The sequence below is a fragment of the Jaculus jaculus genome, chromosome 6 (assembly GCF_020740685.1).
Source record: "Jaculus jaculus isolate mJacJac1 chromosome 6, mJacJac1.mat.Y.cur, whole genome shotgun sequence".
NCBI lineage: Eukaryota > Metazoa > Chordata > Mammalia > Rodentia > Dipodidae > Jaculus > Jaculus jaculus.
Genome location: NC_059107.1, coordinates 135,083,793 through 135,106,771, shown reverse-complemented (window position 1 = coordinate 135,106,771; position 22,979 = coordinate 135,083,793). Strand labels below are relative to the sequence as shown.

At 39.7% G+C, this 22,979-nt stretch overlaps 1 non-coding gene across 1 annotated transcript; it reads left to right on the top strand.

Annotated features, from left to right (window-relative positions):
• The first annotated feature begins 9,274 nt into the window (after window positions 1–9,274).
• Window positions 9,275–9,486, top strand: LOC123461761. Its single transcript, XR_006637833.1, has one exon. It is a non-coding gene; the product is annotated as a small nucleolar RNA U3 (small nucleolar RNA).
• Window positions 9,487–22,979: the final 13,493 nt, after the last annotated feature.

Sequence of the window (22,979 nt, the reverse complement as noted above, 5' to 3'; positions counted from 1 at the left end):
GCCACCATGCCTGACTTCTATCTCTTCTCATTCTTTTTGTTTTTTTCTTTGAAGAATTCATTGTTTTATTATTATTTTTCTTTCCTTTAATTCCTTGAATATTTAAACATATTCACTTTAAAATTATACTTTTTGTTTGCATTACTTCAACGTAAGTTCTTTGATTCTCTTCTAACCCTTTCCTATTTGGTTTCCTTTGGACATTTCAGGGATTTTAGATTGGTGAACACACTTTGGAATGGAACAGGTTATTCTGTGTGTCCTCAGCGGTGTAAACTCTCTGTAGGTACAATCTCATGAGAAAGGCAAGAGTCAGGCCAATGTCTGCTTAAGTTCTGAGCTTGAAAGTTTCAGAGTTTGGGTGGACTGCATATGATTCAGAGCCCATAAGGATTATAAACTTAGGATTCCAAGCTTTAGTGACTCATTCTGTGTTTGTCCATGCCCTTCAAAGAATCTTGGTCTTGTTTGCTATGGAGAAAAAAAAAAAAAAAGAAAGAAATAGGAAACTGAAAATAAACCATTAGGCTATCTCTATTCACAGAGGGAGAAGCTGGTTGAAAGTCCCCAGGTTCCTGCTTAGTGACTTGCTTCCAAATATGCCTGGATGTGCCAAGCCTTTTTCCTCATTGGAAGCTATAGATTGGTTCCTCCAGGCTGCAACACATTAGTGGACACTTGTCTCATGGGAACATTTTTTTTCCATAATTTAATTTATTTTATTTTTTATGATCAAATGAATAAATACTTACATTTCTTAATCTTTTAAGGAAAAAGAGCACAGAAAAATGCAAGGTAGCAGGGGACAAAAAACCTATGTGCTTACAGAAATAGTATTTTCCACTGGCCCTTTTGTCCACATTTATTTTCCTTCACATAACTGAGGATGTAAGAAAATTAACATTACAAAATTCACTTTTGTTGTGGTGTTATAGTAGAAAAATAATATGGGGTGCGATGGAAAAGCCTCCTGCTCTAAGCTCTATTTTATGACATTGGCATGCTATAGATGTCTGACATTCTGGCTTTTCTCATGTATTTCTTTAGATCTGATAAATGCCAAGTGCTGGCTTAGAACTACTGGTGAGATGAACCAGTAAGCCATCCGCTTCCAGTGCCCTAGCATTCATGGATGTCTTGCTTTCTGTAGCTCCATTATCTCCTTCCAACTTTCAATTCAACCACATTTCAAAAATGGTATAGAACACCTTTCCAGAGTGTTTTTTTGAAGGGAGGGTTTTGAGCCTGAACTTTGCATTAATTAGGTTAAAAATGAGAACACTCTTTCTATTGGCACAATCTGGAGATGATCTGCAGGAATGGGAAGGGAAGGAAGGGAAGGGAATGAAGGAAGACCAGGTCATCAGCCTTGGATTCAGGTGGCAAAAGGCAAGCATGAATTTGATGTCTGCCACATCTTTGCATCATTTGGTGACAACTTGTTTTGGTGGTTTGATTCAGGTATCCCCATAAACTTAGGTGTTCTGGATGTTAGTTTCCCCAGCTGATGGCCCTTGGAAATTAAAGCCTCCTGGAGGCAGTGTGTTGTTGGGGGCAGACTTATGGGTGTCACAGCCAGTTTCCCTATGCCAGTGTTTGTCACACTCTCCCGTTCCTATTGTCCACCTTATGTGGGCCAGGGGGTGATGTCCACCCTCTGCACATGCCATCGTTTTCCCTGCTTTTGTAGAGCTTCCCCTTGAGTCTGTAAGCCAAAATAAATCCTTTTCTCCCCCCAAATCTGCTTTTGGTTGGGTGATTTCTACCAGCAATGCGAACCTGACTGCTTCACTTGTCTATGTCATGGCTCTTCCTTCCAGAGAACCCAGCTGCTATGTGACTTGTGGAATAAAGGTGAAGGCTGAGGTGAATCTTCCCTGTCATGCCGTCATGCTGGCTGCTAGGATATGGCCAAGAGGGGCAAGGAGCTGACATCACTGCCCACGATATCGAAGGAAGAAACCATAGGGGCAAACAAGACCAAGACCCTCGCACCCAGCCTTTAGAGTCCTTGTTGCTCAGAAATGCAAACCTGTGAGTTGAACAAGATGTCTGTTCTGATAGCATTTTCAGGGGAGGTGGGTCGCTGTGCTTGTGGTCTGTAAATAGGAATTCTCAAATTCTTAATTGCCTTTGTATAGGCTAAAAAAAAATCAAATAAGAAATGTGGGATTTAGAGAGAGAAAAGTTAGCAATAAAAAGTTAGTAATAAGATCTCATTGCAGAAATTGGTCACTTCTAAGATTTTTGACATTCTCACTTATAGACTTAGCCACACTATGCTTTTGTTTTCTTGCCAATTTTTGATAAGGTGATATATACTCCTTTTACAAGCCAAATGGACACCTCTCTGCCCTGGGATCTGGTATTATTCTTCATTCATTTTTCTTCTCTTTTCTTTTACTGTCACTGCCAATTCTGCTTCTAAACGGAATCAAATTTCTTCTGCTTCTATTATATGTGAAATGAAATCTCACTTTAGATTCTTTCTATCTTATCTCTCTGTATCAAGCTCCTTAAGAAGTACAGGCTACACTTACCTCTCATTTATTTAAAAAAAAAATTCACTTTAATTTGTCTTTCATCTCAACCACTCTACTGAAATTGTGACCCATTAAGTTTAACAATTGGTCTACCTGTGAAGTTTCGAAGGTCACTTTAAAGTCCACATTTTAATGGATCTCAGGGTTACATTCAATACTGAAAATAACTTCTTTCACAAAATTTGATTTCCATGGTATCTACAGCTAGGGTGCTTGTTTTCCTGTAGCTCTCAGCCCATCCTTCTCTGTGTCTTTATGCAGCCTCTTTCTTCCTTCTGGTTCCAAAACCCTGGAGTGTCCACAGTGATTCTGGACAAGCTCGGCTCTCTCAGTGCCACCACCCAGCTTTGTTCCCGCTACCTCGTTGCCTCCCTTCTTTGCATCCCATCTGTTCTCCACATTACTGCCCCAGTGATCAGCATGAGGTACAGTATGAGCGCCCTGCTTCTTGGTCTCAGCTCTCCTCTAGCTCCTCATGTTTAGTTGAGAAAGTTGTGCTCCTGGTATGTGGGCTAGTATCTCCGTGGCTAACGTTCTGTCTGCTTCTCTGGTTTCTTCACTTTCCAGTTCCTATACTGAGTCCTAGTGCCAGAATATCTGCATGCATCATAGGTTTCACTTGTGCCCTTTCTCACACCCTCAGTTCAAGACCCCATTCCAGTGGGACACTTGACTTTCTCTGCCTCCTCCATCTGTGTGCATGTTTAAACATGCCTATCCTTGAGAGTTACTGGGAATGTACATATATATAATTTATTTTTATTTTTTAGTATTTGTGCTTTCTGAGCAGAGAACCTGAATGAATAATTAACCACCACATGGAATCTTCACTACTTGCACCCTTCCACATCTTAATAAACACCACTCTACACCTATCTCCTCTTACAGCTAGTTGATTTACTCTCATATCCGGGCTGACCTGTGCTTTTTAATTCTCTAATAGGCCATCTGAGCACTTCATCATGTTGCCATTCTTTGGGGTATTGGCAGATTACATTTGCATGCTACCTTAATCTTCATTCAGAGCATTAACAAAAATGTTTAATAGGATGGATTCACTGTGGAATTTGGGAACAGGTAAGTGGTTTCCTTGAGTCCAATGTATAGTTCTTTTTTCACAATTTACTAAACTAAAATTACCTCAACGAAGTAGCTTTTGAGTCAAAGCTTGGGCTGTATATGGATTATAGGTTCTGTTTTTCGTCTCTTCCCTCAGAACTGCTACAAGAGCAGTCTCAGTCTTTCACCCATTGGATGCTTAGCAGTTATCAGGAGAAAAGGGGATAGGAGTTAAATAAACTATAATTTTTAAAAATGTTTATTTATTTATTTATTTAAGAAAGGGGGGGGGAGGAAAGAGAGAGAGGGAGAAAGAGAAAGAGAGAGAGAGAGAGAGAGAGCATGGCCAAGTGGGCCAGGGCCTCCTGCCATTGCCAACGAACTTCAGACATATGCACACTTTGTGCATCTGGCTGTATGTGGGTACTGGGGCATCAAACCTGGGCCATCGGGCTTTACAAACAAGTGTCTGTAACTGCTAAGCCATATCTCCAGCCCAAATGTTATTTATTTATTTATTTATTTGAGATAGAGAGAGAGAAACACAGAGAGAGAGAAAGAGACAGAGAGTGCATGGACATGCCAGGGCCTCTAGCCATTGCAAATGAACTCTAGATGTTTGTACCACTAATGTGCATCTGCCTTATGTGGGTTCTGGGGAGTTGAACCTGGGTTCTTAGGCTTCACAGGCAAGTGCCTTAACAGCTAGGCCATCTTTGCAGCCTCAAACTTTAATTATTGATGGAGAATATAAGAACATGACTACTTTTGGTTGGCTGTATTGTGGCATGTAAATGATAATTACCAATTCTACTTCCTATGTTATGATTACTCCCAGGAAAAACAGTCCACTGTTTGAATTGAACAGATAGATAAATACATCTTGAATCATATAAAACACATTTTAATGTTCATGAAAGAAAATTAAATGCTAGTAATTAATGTTTGCTGAATCTTTATAGATTTTTATCATTTAAATTTTTTTATCATTTAAATGTTAATTTATTTACTATCTGGAATTAGTCTATAGAGGAAGCACCATTATTTATCTGTTCTTTGGCTGACATACTAGAGCATAGAGAAGTTAAGTAAATTGACCAAAATTACACAGGATATAAGTTTATACTTAATTCTAGCTTGGTTCTGGAAAATTTTCAAGTACACACTCATTTAAAATATTTTTTTAACTTATTTGCAAGCAGGAAGGAAGGGGAGAGAAAGACAGACAGTGATATAGAGAGAAGGAAGCAGAGAGAGAGAGAGAGCGAGAGAGAGAGACAGACAGGCAGACAGAGAGAGAGAGAGAGAAAGACAGAGACAGAGACAGAGACAGAGACAGAGAGACAGAGAGAATGGGCACATTAGGGCCTCATTCCAGTGTAAGTGAACTCCAAGCACATGCACCACTTTGTGCACCTGGCTTTCTGTGAGTAGTGGGGAACTGAACCTGGACAGCAGGTTTTACAATAGTAAAGCTTAACTGCTGAGTCATCACCCCAGCCCACAAATACATACTCTTATTATCCAATATGCCTCCATTCCCCTGCCTAGTAGGTTGCCACATCCCTCTTAGAAAGTAATATTATCTCTTCAGTGTAAGACACCCAATTTTCTTTGTGTGCATTTTTTTGGGGGTGGGTGGGCAAGAGTTCCTGGGTTCAGAATATAAATGATAGAAACCCTATGGGTTGGCAAAGCAAAAAAAAAAAAAAAAAAAAAAAAAGATAACTGTCTCCTTTTAAAATCATTCTATTTGTTTCTGGTCATCTCAGCAGTGAACTGGGAATGGAAAAGATCATCATCTTCACTGCTCTAATCACCATCACAGCCTCTGTTGTGCTGGGGGATGAGCTATTTACTTTGCTAGAATTTCTCCTTAGATCCATTCATGGGAACCTGGCCTTCTTGAATGGGACCATGTGGGTTTCCCTCCATCTCTTCTCCCATATACTTTTGCTCCTTTTCCAAGAAGCGGTGTGCCACATGTCCAGAGGATCACTGAACCTGATGGAGAGCACCATTGTCCCTGCCTGTCTCTACCTGAGATCATGTCTATTAGAGCTGCTGATTTTATTTTCATGAATGGGTGAACTGATTGCTCACAGCTTCTGTATGCTGCCCTGGCTGAGCAATTCCTCTTCACAGTGAGTGGAATATGCAGCTCCTTTGGTTCAGGGATGAGGCCATTTTATATCTGGAAGGAGCACATTGTAAGGAGTCCTACCCTTCCTTTGGCTCTTACATTCTTTCTGCCACCTCTTCCACATTAGACCCTGAGCCTTGAAAGATGTGATAGAGATATTACTCAGTACTCCAGTCACTTCTTTCCAGCACCATGATACCTTTTGAGTCATCCCAACGTCACTGCCATCTGAAAAGAGAAGATTCTCTACCCAAAGTGACAGTAGCATTAATATAAGGGTATGAATATTAAGAGAAGTGCTTACTGGGCAGTTTGATAAGCATAGTATATACATTTATCCACACAGCAGCAAATGTTACACCCCTAGGACGCATGACTACCCCTGTTTTAAGTTCTCAGTATCAGGGATGTATTCCCTCCCATGGAGTGGACCTCCAGTCCAATTAGAGGGCAGTTGGTTTCCACCATGATAGACATGCCATTATTGCACCCGTTGGGTTGTTTGGCCTGGCTGGCCAAACATAATGCTTGCAGTGTCCACTGTTGAGTATCTTCACTGGTGGTATCTCTTTCTCCCAATGAACTGCATGTAGAATGGCTTCTTCCAGCTTTCTGTTAGCTGGTCTACATGGAGGAGGTTATCAGCTCAGTTCCAGCAGTATTTCTCAGTGGCCTTGCAGCTCAAGTATGTGGAGTATTCAGCAATAGGATCTTACCATCTATTCCTGGTGGGAAACCAAGGGCCTTGGCAATGGCCAATGATGTTTTGGGGGCATCAGAGACCTCCCTGACCAAGAGCTCACTGGAAGGTATCCAATCCTTGGCACTGAAAATTTATTAGCATCAATCTATGCCTCCTGAGTGTTCCATTGTCCAAAACTGGAGGATTCCATATGATTTATTTATATCCTCTTAGATTTTGATTAGCCCTCCCTCCACTCTTCATTTACTAAATCTCTTCCCCTGGCCTTACTTTGGGCCTTTTCACCCCATTAATCAATTCTTCTATTAACATTTATACAACACCTACAAAAATGAAAACACCATTAACAATTTCCACATCTAAATTATTTTTATTTCCCAGATTTCTGAAATGCATCACACGTTGAGAATTATTATCTTGCCTAAATTGTCTTAATTATAGGTGATATCAGGAAATGGCATGAACTAAAATATCCCTGGGAATATTTGCTTGGTATCTCTACATTAGGTGTTGTAAACAAACAAGGATGAGCGGAACATGGCTTCTCTAAGTATTAACATCCCTTTGGGGAAACAAGCATCTAAGTAATTAGCTGTGACCTATAGTGGAAGAAAAGATGATTCTATATGTAGTATTGTATGCAGGAAAGTGAGGAGTTGTGGGCCTGGAAGGAAGATAGGTTTCTTTGGGGCAAAGTCACCACCTTGTTGCTGCTGCTATATGAAAAGGAGACTGTCTCTCCATCTTTGAAAGAGAGCCAGAATGCATGTAGAAAGGGAATGAAGTTCATCCAGATAGAATGTCTCAATGGCACATGTGTCTGATTGTCAACCATCCAATCAACGAGGCAAGAACCTTTGGGGACTTATTTCCCTTTTTTTTCCTTCCTCTCCCATGTCTGTCATTAAATCTCATTGATAGCCTTTCTACAAATCATGGATTCTCCACTCTCTTCCATCTCTCAGCAAAAGGCCTGTTTACCTGACACACTTTTGCCTAAATAAGTGGAATTCATTTCCCACTTTTGTCTGCTTCTGAGTTACCCTCATGGCTCTAAGACACTGTTGCTAGAACTGTTCTGGCTAAATAGAGCATCTATTACTATGTAGAACTCACAATTCTCTGTCTGTTACCCAGGCCCTCTCACCTGACCACCTGTTTACTTTATTTCTGGACCAATGTCCTCTGTATAGCCATTTTGTTTCTTAACTAACGCCTTACTTTTCCCTCCCAACCCCGAGTCTATATCATTGTTGAAATGACCTATCCCGGTCTTCAGGGTCTTTTCCTTCTCCCTGCTGAATTGCTCATCTGAGGCCAAATTCAACATTACTTCCTTCTGGGAAGCTTTTCTCAACCCCTACCCTTGTCAGAATAAATCACACATTAGACATGGCTCCTGCTTTGTAAAATCATAATTTATATTCATTCTCATTTCTGCACTGGACTCTGAACTCCTTGGAAGAGAAGGTCATATTTTGGTTATTCTGGATCCAACAAAGATTCCCCCAAGGCCTAGCAAAGTACCTTTCCCATTACTGGCTCTCTTTACATTATAATTGTAGAAAATTGTTCTTTTTTGCTTGCGAGGTACACTGTTTTCTAGAAGCAAACCTCAGTAAATTTTAATCCTTCCTTGTCATGACATATAGTTTGACAGAATGCTGAAGTCACTGAACATGTCTAATTATAGGATGAGTTATAAAAATTAGACCATAGCATGCCCAAGCAGCAAGCCAGTTTATCATTTGGGAGATTCATAGCCTTGACTTACTTGTAGACATGAAGTATTTTTCCTTCTTTTTATGCTACACCCATTTTTCAAAATGTTCTTTTATTTTCTTCATAAATAGGGGGAAGCATGTATAGTTGAGAGTAAATTATCTGACTCAGACAAAAAATAAAATGAAGCTGAAGATATTTTCTGCCTTCGGAAATAGGATAGCAAGGTGTTATGAATGCAACCTATTAAATTGTGGAGGAGGTATATGAAATGGCTAAACATGGTTTGTCATGTGCACTTCTACTCCCTGGTCTGAGGAAGTGTTCGGCCTGACCAAGGTTCTCTTTGGAGCTCAATAGAAATAATGAGCTGAAAGCTGAATTGGGGAAGGAGTAAGAGCACTCTTTCTCTAGGCTTGGTCTGACTTCTCATCTACATTTCCTCCTGGGTCATTAACAGGAAATACTAATTTAATTTCTAGTTATAAACAATGTAACATGATGAAACCAGTAGCTATTTCAATCATGACTTCTTGCCTTGAAGGCTTTTAAAAAAAATATTTTGTAGTACCTAATTATATGAAAAAGAAAATATTTAAGCATTGGAATTTACTTCAGATGTAGGTTTGTGCTCTAAAGTTATAGATATGTATTTTGCACGTGTGTTTGCATGTATGTGTAGTATGTGTGGTGTGGTTATCTTGTTTGGTGTGATGATCGTGTGGTATATGCACATGTTTGTGCATGTGTGTGTGCCCTCAGTGCATGTGCAGAGTCCATATGGTTTGAGACAGACTCTCTCACTGAACCTGGAACTGCTGGATTTCCCTGCTCACCATCCCCTTGTCAGACTGATTGACCAAGGAACCCCAGAGATTCTCCAGTCCTCACTCACTATGGAACAGGAGTTACTGGCATGTGTGGCAATGCCCAGCTATTTATATGGATGCTGGGAATTGAATGCAGCTGGCTCCAGGCCCTCTCAGGCCCTCATTGCTAGCAGCACATGCTTTTACCTCCTGAGTCACTTTTCCAGCCCCCAAATTAAATAACAGATGAAAACGTTAATCCTTTCTGTATCTGTGTTATTAAGAAATAAAACAAGAGACTCTACTTTCAGGGATCAGTTCTATAGTCCCTTACTAGAGAAGCATCTCTGATCGAGTAAGTACAGGAAACCATGAGGAGGAGGTGTAATGTTCTGTCCCGAGCGTGAGGCTGGTGCTGGGTGTTGTTCTGTGCAAGTGCCTATCGCCACTGATGAGCATTCTTCTCTCCTCCTAGGAGAGTTAGAAGGAGAGAGCACAGTCTGAGGTGAAAAAAAAAAAAGAAAGAAAAAAGAAAAAAGAAATAAGACAGGTTTCTTGTGTACTACCACCCACAACATGCATTAAATAATAGAGAAATTGTACTTGCTTATGAGGAAGGACTATGTACACACATTCATGGTGCCCATTTATAATCATTAAAAGTTACTTTGAGGGGGCTGGAGGGACAAATTAGCAATTAAAGAGCTTGCCTACAAAGCTCAGGTTTGATTCATCAGAACCCATGCAAGCCAGATGCACATGGTAGCACATGTGTCTGGAGTTCATTAAAAAAATTTTTTTTAAAATTTATTTGAAAGCAACAGAGAGAAAGAGAGAGAGACATAGAGAGAGAGAGAGAGAGAATGAGTGCGCCAGGGCCTCTAGCCACTGCAAACGAACTCCAGATGTGTGTGCCCCCTTGTGCATCTAGCTAACGTGGGGCCTGGGGAATCAAGCCTCAAACCAGGGTCCTTAGGCTTCACAGGCAAGCACTTAACCACTAAGCCATCTTTCCAGCCCTCTTTTTTTTTTTTAAATAGTTTTATTTTATTTATTTATTTAAGAGAAAGAAGCAGAGAGAAAGAAAGAATATGCGTGCGAGGGCCTCCAGCCACTGCAAATGAACTCCAGTTGCATGTGCCACCTTGTACATCTGGCTTACATGGGTCCTGGAGAATCAAACATAGATCCTTTGGCTTTGTAGGCAAGCACCTTAACTGCTAAGCCATCTCCCCAACCCTTCTGGAATTCTTTTGTAGTGGTTCGAGGTCCTGATGCATCCATTCTCTCACTCTTTTATAAATAATTTTCTTTAAAAAATTAATCTAAGGGCTGAGGATGTGGCTTAGAGGTTAAAGACACTTGCTTGCAAAGACTGCCAGCCCAGGTTCAATTCCCCTGTACCCATGTAAAGCCAGATGCACAAAAGGGCACATGCATTTGGAATTTGTTCAGGGGCAAGAGGCTCTGCTGTGTGCTTTCTTTCTCTCTCCTTGCAAATAAATATTTTTAAAAGGTTACTTTGAACAAATAAATACTTATAGGCACAGAAATATATCTGAAGAGATATTCCATTTAAAATCAGATTACTTTTTTCTAAAGTATTGTCTTTTCCATCAATTAGCAACAGTACAGAGTAGGAGTAACTTTTTTTTTTTAATTTTTATTAACATTTTCCATGATTATAAAATATATCCCATGGTAATTCCCTCCCTCCCCACCCCCACACTTTCCCATTTGAAATTCCATTTTCCATCATATTACATTGTATTATATTATCATTGTAATTACATATATACAATATCAACCTATTAAGTATCCTCCTCCCTTCCATTCTCCACCCTTTATGTCTCCTTTTCAACTTACTGGCCTCTGCTACTAAGTATTTTCATTCTCACGCAGAAGCCCAGTCATCTGTAGCTAGGATCCACATATGAGAGAGAACATGTGGCGCTTGGCTTTCTGGGCCTGGGTTACCTGACTTAGTATAATACTTTCCAGGTCCATCCATTTCTCTGCAAATTTCATAACTTCATTTTTCTTTACCGCTGAGTAGAACTCCATTGTATAAATGTGCCACATCTTCATTATCCACTCATCTGTTGAGGAACATCTAGGCTGGTTCCATTTCCCAGCTATTATAAATTGAGCAGCAATAAACATGGTTGAGCATGTACTTCTAAGGAAATGAGATGAGTCCTTTGGATATATGCCTAGGAGTGCTTTAGCTGGGTCATATGGTAGATCAATCTCTAGCTGTTTTAGGAACCTCCACACTGATTTCCACAATGGCTGGACCAGATTGCATTCCCACCAGCAGTGAAGAAGGGTTCCTTTTTTTCCACATCCCCGCCAACATTTATGATCATTTGTTTTCATGATGGTGGCCAATCTGACAGGAGTGAGATGGAATCTCAATGTAGTTTTAATCTGCATTTCCCTGATGACTAGTGACGTAGAACATTTTTTTAGATGCTTATATGCCATTCGTATTTCTTCCTTCGAGAACTCTCTATTTAGCTCCATAGCCCATTTTATGATTGGCTTGATTCCTTATTATTTAACTTTTTGAGTTCTTTGTATATCCTAGATATTAACCCTCTATCAGATATATAGCTGGCGAAGATTTTTTCCCTTTCTGTAGGCTGCCTCTTTGCTTTTTTCATTGTGTCCTTTGCAGTGCAAAATCTTTGTAATTTCATTAGGTCCCAGTGGTTAATCTGTGGTTTTATTGCCTGAGCAATTGGGGTTGTATTCAGAAAGTCTTTCCCAAGACCAATATGTTGAAGGGTTTCCCCTACTTTTTCCTCTAGCAGTTTCAAAGTTTCCGGCCTGATGTTAAGGTCTTTAATCCATTTGGACTTAATTCTTGTGCATGGCGAGAGAGAAGGATCTATTTTCATCCTTCTGCAGATATATATCCAGTTTTCAAAACACCATTTGCTGAAGAGGCTGTCTCTTCTCCAATGAGTATTTTTGGCATTTTTATCGACTATCAGGTGGCTATAGCTACTTGGGCTTACATCTGGGTCCTCTATTCTGTTCCACTGATCTACATGTCTGTTTTTGTGCCAGTACCATGCTGTTTTTGTTACTATGGCTCTGTAGTATAGGTTAAAATCAGGTATGGTGATACCACCAGCCTCTTCTTTGTTGCTCAGTATTATTTTAGATATTCGAGGTTTTTTGTGATTCCAAATGAATTTTTGGATTGTTTTTTCTATTTCCATGAAGAAAGCCTTTGGAATTTTGATACGGATTGCATTAAATGTGTAGATTGCTTTAGGTATGATTGCCATTTTCATGATATTGACTCTTCCAATCCAGGAACAAGGGATGTTTCTCCACTTTCTAGTGTCTTCTGCAATTTCTCGCTTGAGTGCTTTAAAGTTCTCATTGTATAGATTCTTTACTTCCTTGGTTAGGTTTATTCCAAGGTATTTTATTTTTTTTTTTGATGCAATTGTGAATGGGAGTGATTCTCTGATTTCATCCTCTGTGTGTTTGTTGTTAGCATATATGAAGGCTACTGATTTCTGTGTATTTATTTTGTATCCTGCTACATTGCTGTAGGTTTTGATCAGCTCTAACAGCTTGCTAGTAGAGTCTTTAGGGTCCTTTATGTATAGAATCATGTCATCTGCAAATAATGATAACTTGATTTCTTCCTTTCCAATTTGTATCCCTTTTATGTGTGTCTCTTGCCTTATTGCTATGGCTAAGACTTCCAAAACTATATTAAATAAAAGTGGGGACAGTGGACACCCTTGTCTTGTTCCTGATTTTAGTGGAAAAGCTTGCAGTTTTTCCCCATTTAGTAATATGTTGGCTGTAGGCTTGTCATAAATAGCCTTTATTATATTGAGATATGTTCCTTCTATTCCCAGTCTCTGTAGGACTTTTATCATGAAGGGATGTTGGATTTTGTCAAATGCTTTCTCTGCATCTGATGAGATGATCATGTGATTTTTGTCCTTCAACCCGTTTATGTAATGTATTACATTTATAGATTTGCGTATGTTGAACCATCCCTGCATCTCTGGGATAAAGCCTACTTGGTCAGGGTGAATGATCTTTTTGATATAGTCTTGTATTCTGTTTGCCAATATTTTGTTGAGAATTTTTGCATCTATGTTCATGAGGGAGATTGGTCTGTAATTTTCTTTTTTTGTTCTATCTTTGCCTGGTTTTGGTATCAGGGTGATGCTGGCCTCATAGAAGGAGTTTGGTAGAATTCCTCCTTTTTCTATTTCCTGGAAAAGCTTAAGAAGCAATGGTGTTAGCTCTTCCTTAAAAGTCTCGGTAAAATTCAGCAGTGAATACATCCGGGGCCTGGGCTTTTTTTAGTTGGGAGATTATTGATAACTGTTCGGATCTCCATGTTTGTTATAGGTCTATTTAAGTGATTAATCTCATTTTGATTTAATTTAGGTAGGTCATATAGATCAAGGAAATCATCCATTTATTTCAGATTTTCATACTTTGTGGAGTATATGCTTTTATAGTATGTCCCTATGATTTTTTGAATTTCTCTGAAATCTGTTGTGATGTTACCTTGTTCATCTCTGATTTTATTAATTTGTGTCTCTTCTCTCTTTCTTTTGGTCAGATTTGCTAAGGGTTTATCAATCTTGTTTATCCTTTCAAAGAACCAACTCTTTGTTTCATTAATTCTTTGGATTGTTCTTTTTGTTTCTATTTCATTAATTTCTGCCCTAATCTTTATTATTTCTTCCCTTCTACTGATTTTTGGTTTGCCTTGTTCTTCTTTTCCCAAGGCTTTAAGGCGAAGCATTAGGTCGTTTACTTGCGACCTTTCTAATTTCTTAATATAGGCACTTAAGGCTATAAATTTACCTCTTAGGACTGCCTTCATTGTGTCCCAGAGATTTTGGTATGTTGTGTTCTCATTATCATTTGACTCTATAAATTTTTTGATTTCCTTTTTGATTTCTTCATTGACCCACTCATCATTTAGTAGTGTATTGTTTAGTTTCCATGATTTTGTGTTTGCTCTATAGCCTTTCTTGCTACTGATTTATAGTTTAATTCCATTGTGGTCAGATAGAATGCAAGGAATTATTTCAATTTTCCTGAATTTGTTAAGATTTGCTTTGTGTCCTAATATATGGTCTATTTTTGAGAATGTTCCATGTGCTGCTGAAAAGAATGTATATTCTGCAGCCTTTGGATGAAATGTCCTGTATATATCTGTTAGGTCCATTCCTTCTATGACCTCATTTAGTCCAGATGCCTCTCTGTTTATTCTTTCTCTGGATGACCTGTCAATTGATGAGAGTGGGGTGTTAACGTCACCCACCACCACTGTGTTTGTTGTTATCTGTGACCTTAGTTCTAATACTGTTTGTTTGACAAATTTGGGAGCCCCCATGTTAGGTGCATATATGTTTAGGATTGTAATGTCCTCCTGTTGGAGTGTGCCGTTAATCAATATAAAGTGACCTTCCTTATCTTTCTTGACTAACGTAGGACTAAAGTCTACCCTGTCTGACATTAGGATAACAACCCCTGCTTGTTTTCTAGGCCCATTTGCTGGAAACACCGTCTTCCAACCTTTCACCCTAAGATAATGTCTATCCTTTGTAGAAAGGTGAGTTTCTTGGAGACAACAAACTGTAGGATCCTGCTTTAAAACCCAGTCTGCAAATCTATGTCTTTTCGTTGGGGCATTGAGACCGTTGATATTAAGAGATATTATTGAAAGGTGTGTATTTATGTTTGCCATTTTTTTGTGTGTGTGTGTTTCTGGTTCTACCTGTGCTCTCTTCTGTTAACTGGTATTTGAGTATAGCTTGCTTTTTCTAGGTTCCTTATATCTGTGCTTTTCCTTTTGTTCAGCATGGAGGATTCTATCAAGTATTTTCTGTAGAGCTGGTTTTGTCTTCAAATACTCCTTTTACCTGCTTTTGTCATGGAATGTCTTTATTTATCCATCTATTTGAATGGATAACTTTGCAGGATAAAGTAACCTTGGTTGACAGTTGTTATCTTTCAGAACTTGGAATATATCACTCCAAGCCCTTCTGGCTTTAAAAGTTTGTGTTGAATAATCTGCTGTAATCCTGATGGGCTTGCTTTTGTAGGTAACTTGATTTTCTCTCTAACTGCTTTCAATATTTTTTCTTTGGTGTGTGTGTTTGGAAGTTTGATTATAATATGGCGAGGAGAGGTTCTTCTAGGTTTTGTCTGGCTGGGGTTCTAAAGGCTTCCTGTATCTGTATTGGCACCTCTTTCCCAATTTGGGGGAAATTTTCCTCTATGATTTTGTTGAAGATGCCTACTATGCCTCTGGAGTGGAGTTCTTCTCCTTCTACTATGTCCTGAATTCTTATATTGGATCTTTTCATAGTGTCCCGAATATCTTGAAATTCCCACTCATACTTTTCTATAAGTTTGTCTTTCTCTTTGTTGGACTGCATTAGGTCTGCCACCTGGTCTTCTAGCTTAGATATTCTGTCCTCTCCCTCATCCATCCTACTGGTGAGATTTTCTACAGAGTTTTTTATTTCATTAACTGTGTTCTTCATTGCTAGTAATTCTGACTGGTTTTTCTTTATTATTTCTATTTCCCTATTTATGTCTTGTATTGCCTTCTTTATTTCATTAAATTGGTGTCCTGCCTCTTCTTTGATTCCTTTGATTTCCTCTTTGATTTCTTCTTTGATTGTTTTCATGTGTTCTTTGACCTCTTTGAACATATTTATAATTATTCTTTTGAACTCTTTCTCAGGCATTTCCTCTAACTCTTTCTCACTGGAGGACATTTCTGATGCATTAATACTTTTAGGTGGATTTATATCGTCTTGCTTTTTAGTGTTTCTTGTGTTATAATGTATATATTTTTGCATCTTGGATTAAGTTAATGCGTGGATTTTCTAGCTAGCTGTGAATTCTTAGCTGTATCAATTGATTTGATGTAATATATTTTCAGGTTAGGACCTTAAGGTGTTAGGTGTGGCTCTTAAGACTCTCAGAGTATCTACAAAGATGTTCTTAGGGGTTGAGTTTCCCTGCTATAGGAGTATTCAAGCAGGCTGAGTGGAATAAAATACAGGTAGATTCTAAAATTTAACTAAACACTGTACACATTCAATCAAAAACAGCCCCGAGTATGTATGCAAGAGTAGTTATTATAATGACCAGATCCTCTATCGACAAAGAGGTTTAGATTTCTGGTCTGTTGAGGGATCCAAGTCAGCTTGTGACCAAGTGAGACCCTTCCCTGGTGCAATCTCAGTTACCTTGGGTGATTTTGGTCTCAGTCAAGTTGCTGCCTGGGTCGTCGGGCTACCGTTCTGATTTCTGGAGCTGGGCACTTGCTTTTCCTACGGGGCAAACTGAGCTGCTGCTGCTGCCTGTGCTGCTGCTGTAGCTGCCACTGCTGGAGCCACCACTGCTGCTGAAGCTGCTGCTGCTGTGTCCACTGCCGCTGCTCCCCCTGAAGCTGCTGCTGCTGAGTCTGCCGCTGCTGCCACTCCTGGGTCTGCTGCTGCTGGGGCTGCTGGTACCGGTGCTGGAGCCGCTGAAGTTGCTGCCGAACTCTGCTCCTGCTTGGGTCCCATTGTCAGCCCATGTTGGCGTGGCCAGGTCCCGGGCCGCTGCTCTGTTCGCTGGAGCTGGGCTCAGGCGGTGGGGGAGGGGAGGGAGCCGCGGCTGCTCTGGTTGTCTCGCTGTTCCACGTGTTCTTCTACCTCGCAGTCTGCTCCTCCGTTGCTCGCTGCCGCTCTCCCCTCACGTTTCCCGAGTTGCGGAGAGCGCGGTGTGAGATGAAAATCTCGCACCTGGCTTTTCCTGCGGCTCGAGCCGAGTCTGGCGGCTTTTCTGCTGCGCCGCGGCCGCGGCGGTTGGCCAAGCTGCCAGAGCCGCTTTTCCCACCTGTGGAGGCTCTGGATGCTCTATAACTCCTCTACTTCTCTGCTGCCACTTCAATTTCCTATACACCTCACTTTTTAGTAAAAGTGTGTATTTTGCTGAGTTTTTTTGGTCTTTTTCCCCCCTAGGCTGCTTTGGCATGGTACCTAGGCCGCCATCTTAACCGGAAGTCCAGGAGTAACTTTTAAGCTAAGTATAAATTGTGCAAGTATTTAAGAAAATAAAACCTGGGATTGTGTATGTTAAAAAAGAGGAATTACACTGCAACCCATGATGTGGTGGTTTATTTATTTCAAGATATCCTTGAAATGTTTCCTGTCCTAATTTTCTTTATTTAAATTTATTTTTTTTAAACTTTTTTTCTCATTTTTACTAACATCTTCCATGATTATAAAAAATTTCCCATGGTAATACCCTCCCTCCCCTCACTTTCCCCTTTGAAATTCCATTCTCCATCATATCCCCTCCCCATCTCAATCAGTCTCTCTTTTATTTTGATGTCATGATCTTTTCCTCCTCTTATGATGGTCTTGTATAGGTAGTGTCAGGCACTGTGAGGTCATGGATATCCGGGCCATTTTATGTCTGGAGGGAGCATGTTGTAAGGAGTCCTACCCTTCCTTTGGCTCTTACATTCTTTCTGCCACCTCTTCCACATTAGACCCTGAGCCTTGAAAGATGTGATAGAGATATTGCAGTGCTGAGCACTCCTGTCACTTCTTTCCCAGCACCATGATACCTTCTGAGTCGTCCCAAGGTCACTGCCATTTGAAAAGAGAAGTTTCTCTAACCAAAAGTGACACTAGCATTAATATAAGGGCACGAATATTAAGAGAAGTGCTTACTGGGAAGTTTGATGAGCATAGAATATACACTTATCCAGACATCAGCAGATGGTACACCCCTAGGGCTCATGACTACCCCTGTTTTAAGTTTTCAGTATCAGGGATGTATTTTCTCCCCTGGAGCAGGCCTCTAGTCCAATTAGAGGACAGCTGGTTTCCACCATGATACACATGCCACTATTGCACCTGCTGGCTCATTTGGCCTGGCTGGCCAAACAAGGCTTTCAATGTCCACTGTTGAGTATCTTCACTGGTGGTATCGCTTTCTCCCAATAAACTACATGTAGAATGGCTTCTTCTAGCTTTCTGTCAGCTAGTCTACATGGAGGAGGTTCTCAGCTCAGTTCCAGCAGGATTTCTCAGTGGCCTTGCAGCCCAAGTATGTGGAGTCTTCTTTTCCGTGCCAGGGATGGGATACCTTCCAGTGAGTTGTTGGCCAGGGAGGTCCCTGATGCCCCTAAAATATTTTAGGCCATTGCCAAGGCCCTTGGTTTCCCACCAGGAATAGATGGTAAGACCCTATTGCTGAAGACTCCTGTCCCAATTTTCTTAATCTTCTCTTATTTATGTAAATGCAATGATTCCTTCTTCTTTCTTTTTTAATATTTTATTTATTTATTTATTGGACAGAGAAAGAGAGAGAGAGAGAGAGAGAGAGAGAGAGAGAGAGAGAGAGAGAGAGAGAGAGAAAGAGAGAGAGAGAGAGAGAGAGAGAGAGAGAGACAGAGACAGAGACAGAGACAGAGACAGAGACAGAGAGAGAATGGCATGCCAAGGCCTCCAGCCACTGCAAATGAACTCCAGACACATGCACCTTCTTGTGCATCTGGCTTACATGGGTCCTGGGGAATCAAACCTGGGTCCTTTGGCTTTTCAGGCAAATGCCTTAACCGCTAAGCCATCTCTCCAGCCCTCTTTCTTTCTTTCTTTCTTTTTTGTTTTTAACTGAGAACAGAATAGAATGTAGATAACAGAGAATAGAATAGAATGAGGAAAAACCCTTGTATAAAAAAGTATCAAGAGTAAAGGTACAGGTTTTTCATGTTTTGGTTGTGGGCAGGGGAGAGGCTTGCCACTCCAGCATAGATGTGGTTGCAGAAATAACTAAGTAAATTTGAAGAAGTTTTACAGATATCCCATAGATTAGTATGCAAAGTAAGATGTGAATACAAAGCAAGACAAACTGTGATCTATGTGTACAAAGGTGAAGTGAAGAATGCCACTTTCAGAGATCCTATCAAAGGAGGACTAAAAAACCTGGAAACTATGTCCTGAGAAAGAAGTGATAAGGAGAGGTGAGTTTCTAATATGTACATTCTCCCTGGAGTAGGAGACCCTGATCTGGGTGAGATTACACAAACTGGCCCCTGATGTCTGAGGATCTCACCTCCAGTGTACTTCCTGTGACCACTGGGAGCATCTTTATAAGGAAGAACTAGTGGTGGGAGAAACATGGTGGGGTGTGAAATCACATCAGAAGTTTCCATACCAGCCTGGTCCTTTGTTCCAGTGTTTCTAAGGAATCTTTTATTTTATTTTTTTCCACAAGGAATCTTATTAAGGGTCATGATGGTAACAGTCATATCTGGTTAGTAATAGCTTTATTCATCTGAGTATTGAAGAGACTGCATATATTTAAAATAAATGTGCCTCCACCATAAAGCATTAAGAATTTAAAAAAAAAGCAAAAAACCTCTCTTATTCTTACATTGTTCTTTAGTCATTAAAAAACATCTTACCTATAAACATGGAGGTATTTTTCTATAAAAAGACAATCTTAAAATACTGATATGACTAGAGTGAGTCAGACTTTGAAACAAAGATATGATTTCAAAGAATAAATGGGGACCCTATTGAGACAGATAAGAGTCTCACAAATAAGCTGAGATTCTAATAGGCTTCATTATATTGTTCAAACTAAATTAAAAACCGGCACAGTTTTAACTCTCTCCTGGTTATTGTCTCTGGGTTTCCTCGTGCTCATTAGCGTTGTTCCTTTCCCGCACCATCACTGGGAGTCAGGGTGGGTGACTCACACAGCCGAATACAGCCTCTGCTGAATTGTGTTTGAGACAATGCAGGAAGAGCCAGAGCAATAGGCTTATTTTAAAATGAACTATGGAAAAAATATTGAACCCTGACAAAACCGAAAGTGAAGCTGGCTATGGGAGAGTTTCACAGTACTGTCTTCCATATGCTTGTTATACATAGAAAGATATAGAAGTACTTAAGGGAAGGTCACACAGTGCCACTTTATTTCTCCCGGCTTACTCATGAATGGATTGAACTTTTCATCAGAAGAACAATTCTTATTTGTTCATTTAATTAATTTATTTATTACAGTCAGAGAGAGAGAAAGAGAGTGAGAATGGGTGCATCAGTGCTTCTAGCCACTGCAAACTGAACTCCAGACACATGCGCCACCATGTGCATCTGGTTTACATGGGAGGTGGAGAATCGTACCTGGGTCTTAGGCTTCACAGGCATGTGCCTTAACTGCTAAGCCATCTCTCCAGCGCATCAGAAGAATAATTCTTCAGTTTATTTATTTATTTTTCTTGATAAATGTTTCTTAGTGATTTGAGCAAAGGGCCTGTTTCATTTTGCTAAAATGTTTTTACTCAAGCATTACTAGCCATTGACTGGCAAAGTAGTAAACTCATTTGTGTTTGATCTGGCTTCATTGTCATTCTGCAAGAAAGAAGAACACTTTCATTTATTTTATTCTTTGGTGCAGGGTTATTTTTTCCTCTCCTTTTTATTTATTTTTTTTTAAATTGTGTGTGTATGTGTGTGATCTGTGTGTGTGAATGTGCATGTGCTATTGAGGCTGTGGTCCTCTTCTTCTGCCTTGTTTCAGATAAGATCTCTCCTATTGTGATTTGCTGCTGGCCTGTGGGTTTTGGCATTCTCCTTAACTGCCTCCCATTTCCATAGCTGCACTGGGATTACAGACATGTACACCATTTTGTATCTATCTTGACATGGCTGCTGGGTTGGCAAGCATGTGTGTTTAATCACTGACCCATCTTTCCAGACCCTGGGGATATGGATAGATAGATAGATAGATAGATAGATAGATAGATAGATAGATATACATACATACATACATATATATGTATATAATTTAAAAATATGTATATATGTAATTATGTATATATGTGTATATATATATATATATATATATATATATATATATATGTATGTATATGTATATATATATATTGGTTTTTCAAGGAAGGGTCTTGCTCTAGCCCAGGTTGACCTGGAATTCACTATGTAATCTCAGGATGGCCTTGAACTCATGGCAATCTTCCTACCTGTGCCTCCCAAGTGCTGGGATTAAAGGCATGTGCCACCACACCTGGCTAATATTTTATTTTTATTTATTTGAGAGAGAAAAAGGCAGGAAAAGAGAGAGGGAGAGAGAGAAAGAATGGGTGTGCAGGGCTTCCAGCCACTGCAAATGAACTCCAGATGCATGCATGCACCATCTTGTGCATCTAGCTTATGTAGGTCTTGGGGAATTAAACCTGGGTCCTTTTGCTTTGTAGGCAAGAGCCTTAACTGCTAAGCCATCTCTCCAGCCCTGGGGTTATATTTTTGAAATAAGCACTTCCTTTTTTCTGGTGTGTGTTCTAATCTGTGTGTGTCTTCTGACACAGTGGGTCACAGAGTTGAATGCATACTCTGTTGCATGATAAAAAGGACTTGGGAGAAACCATAAGTGGCAAAGAAAGATACCATTTAAAGGGTGGCTGTGATGTGTAGACAAGCCAGTGCATCTGCATACTAGATCACAGCACAATGTCAGAAATGCTACAAGCAAATTGTCGGTAGGTAAGTAGTAGTTGTTTCCCATAAAGATGGTCACAAATACCATCAGGAAATATGGTAAATTTTCATAAGAAAATCAAAGAGGAGAAATATTTCAGTAACAATATTCAAAATTGAATAGTTTTAGTTTTCATCCTTAGCTGTAGGACCCATAAAAATAACATTTGGTGTGTGGAATGAATTAGTATAATTTCTCTTTTTAGACAGGGTCTTGCTATGTAGTCCTGGCTGGCCTGAAACCTACTTGATAGGCCAGGTGAATCCAAACCTTTTGGTGATTCCCTCGCCTCCTCCTCTCAAGTGCTGGATTGATAGCAGGTGTGTGCTACTACGCCGGGCTTTTAGTACACATGTTTTCCAAATATTTGCCTTATTATTCAAGAACAACTTGGTTAACAGACCTTCCTTTATCTATTGAATTCTCTTGGTCCTCCTGACAAAAATCAACTGATTTGCTGTAAATCTACTGAAGTTTCTTCTTTCCCGTCAATTTATTGGTCTTTTCCTATGTAATTCCCACACTACAGTCTTCTTTAAGTTTGTTTAATAGTAAGTCTTAAGGTTAAGTAGCTTTTGTCCTCTAACTTTAAAGTTCTTGTTTGACCATTGCAAATGCTTTGGAGTCTTATACATTTAAAAATTAATAATTTTTATTACATTCTTATTTAAAAAGAATCAAGCATTTTACATATTTAAAAAGCCAAGTGTTCTTGAGCCCATGAGACACTAAGATTAAAAGAAAAAGTAGGGCTGGAGAGATGGCTTAGCAGTTAAGCGCTTGCCCGTGAAGCCTAAGGACCCCGGTTCGAGGCTTGATTCTCCAGGACCTACGTTAGCCAGATGCACAAGGGTGCACACACGTCTGGAGTTCATTCGCAGTGGCTGGAAGCCCTGGATTGCCCATTCTCACTCACTCTCTCTCTATATATGCCTCTTTCTCTCTCTGTCACTCTCAAATAAATAAATAAAAATGAACATGTTTTTAAATGTAGAATAAATTATCCTATCCAAATTAAAACTTTCTTTTCATCATTAAGAAAAATTAAAAAATATAAGGCAAGGGATGGGGAGATGGCTCACTGGTTGAAGGCATTTGCAAAGCCTGCAAGCCTGGGTCAATTCCCAAGCACCCATGTAAAACCAGATGCAAAAAGTGGTGTATGCATCATGAGTTTGTTTGCAGTGGTGAGGGATCCTGGCACATCCATTTTTTTCTCTCTGTCTTTCTGAATGCAAATAAATACATAGAACATTTTAAAAAATATAGAGGGGCAGACACAGACTAAATAAAAAAATGTATAATTTTTAAAATACATTATTTTAAGATAGAGAATTTGATATATCACATATGAAATATTTAGATTCAGAATATATGGATAACCATAACAAATCTATAATAAAAGACAAAAACCCAGCAAGAAAATG